Raw genomic sequence first — 6,611 nt, forward strand, 5'->3', positions numbered from 1 at the left:
TTTTCCCTTCATATCTCAAATATTATCTAAATGCTACCATTTATTAGTTTCAAATATTCACTCTGGTACCCCAGTTATAACATTAGAGTTCTAAAAATGAATGTGCATATGTTTTTATGTTCTTTGAGAGTAGCCTAAAAGGAATTTCACATACATTATTTGATGCAGTATTGACCCAAAGTATTGGCTCATATTTAGGATGTTAAGCATCAACAGAGTTGTATAACTGCCTCTCCAGTTTCATCACAATATAGAAATATTTCAGTGTCAATTGATGAGAAGTAGGCTTCACACTGCTATTAAAATGCTATAGTAACATTCCGTGGCATTTGGGAGAATTAAAAGGGGAAGATAGTATCCATGAAGAGCCACGTGAAGTCCTGAATTTAATGTTCCCCATCCTCAAAATGTCCCCTTGATTATTGAAAATATCTGCAGTAGGAGAGCATTTTCTCTCTTTACTAAATCATAGTGGTCCTTATGACAAATTAGTATGCCTACATTGTTGTACTGCACTGCAATTGAAAACCAAGGCCAATAGTGGCTTTCTGAAAGCCATCCCAAAACTTCATGGCTGACATGAGTGTTGAATCAAGGATATCTAAACTTGCATCTCACAATTGTAGATGTTACATCTAAACAAGCTCACCTCTTACCTTTTCTCTTCATCTCTGCCTCTGCCAACAACAATAATAATATTTTTGTGTTGAGTCTCTTCTTTCTTCAATTTCTCTAAATTCTATGCAATGCTGCTGTTGAGTCATAAGGTGTTATAAAAGGAGATCCAGTGAACTATCTTCTTCTGATAGAAGGAAGAATCATTGAAGTAGCCATGTTAAGGCACTGCCAGCATTTAAACTCCATGTACAGTGTGTCAGACGTCACCACACTAAGAGCACCACATTTATCACATTTAAAGGCAAGCTTTCAGAATAATTGGATACCTCTCATTCCCTTTTTAGTCACAAAGTTTTTCATACCTCTTCTCATTTACTAAGGAAATTCTGTTTTCCCCCCAGTGTGATTTTTGCTCCCAACAAGTATTTGGTTTAGTAAGAATGTTATTTTATAGTAGTTCATTTATTTTTAAAATGTATTTATTCAATAAATGAAATAAGATATAACAGAATGCACAAAAGAAAAATACAGTCCTTTGCATGCACCTGGGCTGAAATTCACAAATTGCAAAACAAATATTAATAAATTAAAGCCTTAAAGGTAAGTCAGAAGTATTCTGTCGAGTTGGAAAATCAATGAGAATTCACAGGTAAACTTTTATCTTTCTTACCTGGTTATTTGGAGGTCTTTTGGAAAAGCAAATGTAACATGCAAATTGTGCGGTATGGAGAGACGGTTATGAGTTCCAGATGTTGGCATATTGTACTGGAATAATGTGAACAATTGTTCAGCATTTACATGAAATATAAAGTATTGCAAAGTAGTGAGAATATATATATATTCATTTGGCCTCTGCTGAATCTGGGCTTATAGGTAAATTTCTCTGCATCCATGCAGGAACTACCTTTGTTTACACCTTCTAAATATTTCCAATGTTTCACTATTAGCTTTCTTGTAGCTATGGTATCTTATAGGTTCTTTACTTAACTACAAGCTGTGGGATTGCCCCAAATGCTCCAAAGAGCCGAGGATCGTGTTATGATCAGATTTATTTCTGCAAAGAGTGTTTCCTCAACTTGAGTCTGACACTCCCATCATAGGGGATTCCCCTCCCCCAACCACCACCACCCATTCTGAGATTTCAGGAGGATTCGTAGTATGACATTCATTTAAAATGTGCATCTTTTTGCAATATTGTGAGCTTTATTGTGTAGGTGATCGCTACATATTCATAAAGTAAAGCGATTTATTCCATCAAGTCATAACAGTGCAGCCTTAACTCTTGAATTGAAACTGGTGGACTTGGCCTTTTTGGTTTTTTACGAAAGCTAATAAATAAATAAATATGGCATTTTAAACTTTGCCTTTTTGATATACCCTTTAAACCAGTGTGATGCGCTTTGTTTCCTGTCACCTTGATTCTTCTTGTTTCGATTGACCTTTTGCTAATAATTTCACATATATTCACCGGCATGATAACACATGGAAGAATGTATTTTGTTTGTGAAAAGGAAATTACTAGATAGTGGAAGGGTAGCTCACTATACTTGTAAACAGAGTCAGCCCAAGACATTTTGCTCCCTGAGGCAAAGCAACAACTACAACCTTCCCCAGCCAGTTATGGTCCATGGTAGTACCCAGTGCACCTGAGACAGAATAATCCACAAGTGTGTTTCCACGTCTATGGCATTAAAAATATACTGATAATACAGTAACTATCTAACCATTTGCTAGCTTTTCATGACTGGAAATCATCAGCCTGAGGCAGTTGCCTCACTCTGTCTAACTTCAGAGTAAACCCTACTCAGAAATCACCCCTACAACCTATGTCATCATTGCAGAATTCATAATCATAATATAGGCCTATATGGAATCTTTCTCCAGGTTTATAGATCATGTGTAAGAGTAGACCCATTAAAACAGTGGTTTTCAACCTTTTCGAATCCAGAGTGCCTTTGACCAACCACATTCTTTCTGCAGCTCCTCTGTACCTTCACCATCAAGGTGAAGGCCACATGAAGCTGGAAATCCTCAAAGTGCCTCCAGCAGTAAAAATAACAGCAATAATTAGTTAAACAACTACGATATTTGCTGCCCTTGCATGAAACTCAAAATCATTTGCCTGTGCTAGCCTTCCTACTCTGCTGAATGGTTAGGCTAACTTTTCCACCATTTTGATGATACTAAAATAAAATAAAATATTCATTTTTAGAAGAGACTTGCTGCGACTGCTTCTATTCACAACAGAAAGCCTTCCCTGAGATCTTCAGAAATGTCACCATTCCCATGGTGATGCCCCCCAAAGCCACCACCCAGGTTTGTCCTCACCCTTCACCCCCGGTAATCCACCCCATAGTGATTATCAAGTAAAATATCAGTATTTGAAAAGTGTTGATTCAGCTTTAACCAAAACAGAGGTCTTCTCTAGACCATGTGCTGTCTGAGCATTCAACCTGATTTGCTTGCACAAAGTTACACAGTTTAGACTATGGACAGTCTTTATTGAGCATTCATTCACTGAGCGTTGTGGGTAGGTTATAGGACAATGAGAACCCTGATATGCTTGTGTGGTGTTTATACATCTTCCTGTTCATCCAACACCTTTCAGTACATTTCCCCACCCCTTTCCTAATTGCATGCATTTGGGTGTCCTTGTGAACCTCTTGCATCTTAGCCTGTGTCCTGTGAATGATGAGGGATAATCAGATGACCCTCCTTGAAATAACATGTATGGGCATTATAGACTGTGTGGACTACCTGCCTTTTCATATACCTCCTGGTAGGTGCCTACACATCTTCATATTTGTCTGGTGTGCAAAGGTGTGCTTAGGACTCTTCTACGCAAATTGTCTGATTGGGCCAGGTCAGCACCTCACATGGGGAGGGCTTCTTGAATGTAGGTTAATATGCAAGTAAAGGCCATTCAAATGTAGTCTGAACAGAAAATAGTGTGGCTGTGGTTCACCGCAATGGGGTCCTGCTACTGCCTTTATGTGTCCCATGGTGCGTGGCGGGTGGTGGTGGTCAGGTATCATCTGTATCCCCCTGTAAATGGGAAAACTCATGCAACAAAGCAACTGGGTGGAATTCAGTAGCAGCAGCAGCAGCTACCAGATGCTCCTAACAATTTTTCTTAATGAAAGAAACCTGCCCTTGAACATGTCTGTCTCCAGTTCATTTCTCAGATGTCTTTTACTTTCATTTACCTCCTTCCCCATTGTTCCTTGTGTACAGCTGTTTAAGCTATTTTTAGATACAGATAGAGATTGTCTGCAGCCCTGAGTAAATGAATCTGTCACATTGAAAACCAGCAGTTGCAGACATACAATGGCGAGTGAATTCTGGGGCATTTCAGGGTATGTCATCATTAGCTCATTGTGTTTGTTTGTGTGTGTGTGTGTGTGTGTGTGTGTGTGTGAGAGAGAGAGAGAGAGAGAGAGAGAGAGAGAGAAATTTGTGAAAATATTGCATCCTGCCCTGGATATTGTTTCATACTACTAATTTTCCTCAATTGTAGTTTTACCTCCTGGTTTGTTAGTGTACAATGTTAGCACTAACTTTCCTGTGATATTTTCAGAATACTAGTTATTTGCAAAGAAAGGTAATATTTGAGGGATTATAAACCACTGTCTTCCCACTTCATTATCTAGCACCCTATCTGCACAGTATATGATGTTCATAACCTTTCCTCCAAGCAGGAAAGTTACCATGTGGTTAACGTCCCCAATCACAAACATTCCATATAGCTCTGGCACCGGGGGGTGGGGGTGGGGGTGGAGAGCAGGCGGGGGCAGGGCTGGCACATGTCCTGGGGGCGTGGTACTCCGCTTGCAGGGGTGTGGCGCCCAGCATGGGTGGGGGAAAGCCGCAATGGCACCCCACCAGGATCGTGCTGCCGGGGGCGGTGCACTCCCCCTGCACTCCTCTTCCTCAGCCAGTGCATATAGCTAATAAATTTTCCATGGCCAGAACCCCTCAAACTCTTTCTCACCTTTGGGATGTAATGATATCTGTTCCTCAACCACACACACACACGCACAATGGTACCTTGGTTTAAGAACAGCTTAGTTTATGAACAACTTGGATTAAGAACGCTGCAAACCCGGAAGTAGGTGTTTTGGTTTGTGAACTTTGCCTTGAAATAAGAACAGCTTCCTGTTGAGTGTGTTCCATTTGTAAACTGAGTTCCCCGATGCTATGGGAAAGCATGCCTTGGTTTAAGAACGCTTTGGTTTAAGAATGGACTTCCGGAACGGATTGGGTTCGTAAACAAAGGTACCACTGTATGTGTAGATAAATAGATAGATAGATAGATAGATAGATAGAGGGGTGTGTGTGTGTGTGTGTGTGTGTGTGTATATATATATATATATATATATATATATATATATATATGGCTTTTTTGAGTCAAAACTCACTCGTCAGAATCAGTTCTGGCACCTCTCAGGTGGGCACCATTGCCATTATAAGAGAACAAGGATGCGTTCCAGTCTTTTTCTAGGGCTTTTATTTTCAAAGTGGTTTTATTTAAATGATGTGAAGTTCAGATATTGTGGTTTTTCCAATTACCTGTTGAGAATCACAAGAGTTGTGATGCCTTGTTGCTGAGGTTCTCTCGTGCAAGGGGTGAGTTAGCTAATTTGACTGTATTCATGGGAGATTGCCACCGGGATGTCACGGATGATCTATTGGTTTTATTTGGAGCTTGGAGAAGTGGTATATTTGGGACGTAGCAGCATGAATATTTAATTTCTAATATTCCTGTTTTATGACAAAGTTATTTGAGTTTCGATAAAATTGTAATATAGTTCAGTACTGTAATGGGGATGGTTTAATACAAGCTATTTTTACACATTAAATTTAGAGAACTCTAATGGCATTATAATGGGGAGAGAACAGACTGAATTTTCCCATCAAGCAGGGTAGAATGCTGGTCTTTTAATTTCATGGAAATGGAACAAAGAGGACTTTGCTTTCCCTTCCACTTACAAAAACACATATTTATATTCCATTGTCACTGTGGAGAAGAACAGTTGTATGCCTTTGAACACTTGTGGTGGGAAGTTCAATCTCCTCTCCAGCGTGGCATAATCAAACCAACACAAATTAATATTGACAGCCAATGTGGCATATCAGTTAGAGTGTTGGACTAGGACCTGGGAAACCAGGGTTCAAATCCCCATTTGGCCATGAAGCTCACTGGATGAAGCAAGTCCAATTAGTGTGATTAACTTCTGAGGGAACATACCTAGGATTCAAATTTAACATAAATTGCAGCAAAGTGTGCATGGGCTTTCCAGTTTGGCTTGCAAGTGGTTTGCCCAAGCTGTGCCCACTTGCTATACATCTGACATCATTTACAATCAGTTGTAAGGGTTTTCAAAATGTTGTACAAGTGGCTTTGCAAGCCCCACCAATCAACAGGGCTTACATAGCACCATGAATGGGGTCATTGTGACATCACAATTAGAACGGGGGAGATAAAGATCTATCCCACCAGTCAGATCTAGTTCCCCACCCCTGGCATAGCTGGTAGCACCATTTACACACCATATTAACTTCTGGCAGGCTTATGTGTAGATGGTGCTATGTTATGCACAATTCAGTCCAAAAAGCATATCATATTGGGCCAGATTCAACTAATGGGTCTCACTAGTGGAAGCCCAAGCAAGGACTTCTGCTGGAACAGTGGGGCTTTCTCCCCCGTGACACCCCCCATTGCTTTGGTAGGGGAAGATGGGGCATCCTTCTGAATGTTGGGAAGGAGGCAGGGGAAATTGTTCCACCAGGGAAGCAGAAATGATGCTCCTTCGCACTATGCTGAATTCCTCCTGTTGTGTATATTATACACAATGCAGCTCATAATGCACCACTAACAGGAAGCAGGAGTTAAATAAATAATGTGGATTGCATCAAAGTGTGTACAGATCAGCAGATGGCAGGGCCAGCTCCAGGTCTGCTAAGACCTGATTTTGCCAGGAAGCTGAGATCAG

This window comes from Podarcis cretensis, assembly GCF_951804945.1.
Source record: "Podarcis cretensis genome assembly, chromosome: 4".
In the NCBI taxonomy this organism is placed as follows: Eukaryota; Metazoa; Chordata; class Lepidosauria; order Squamata; family Lacertidae; genus Podarcis; species Podarcis cretensis.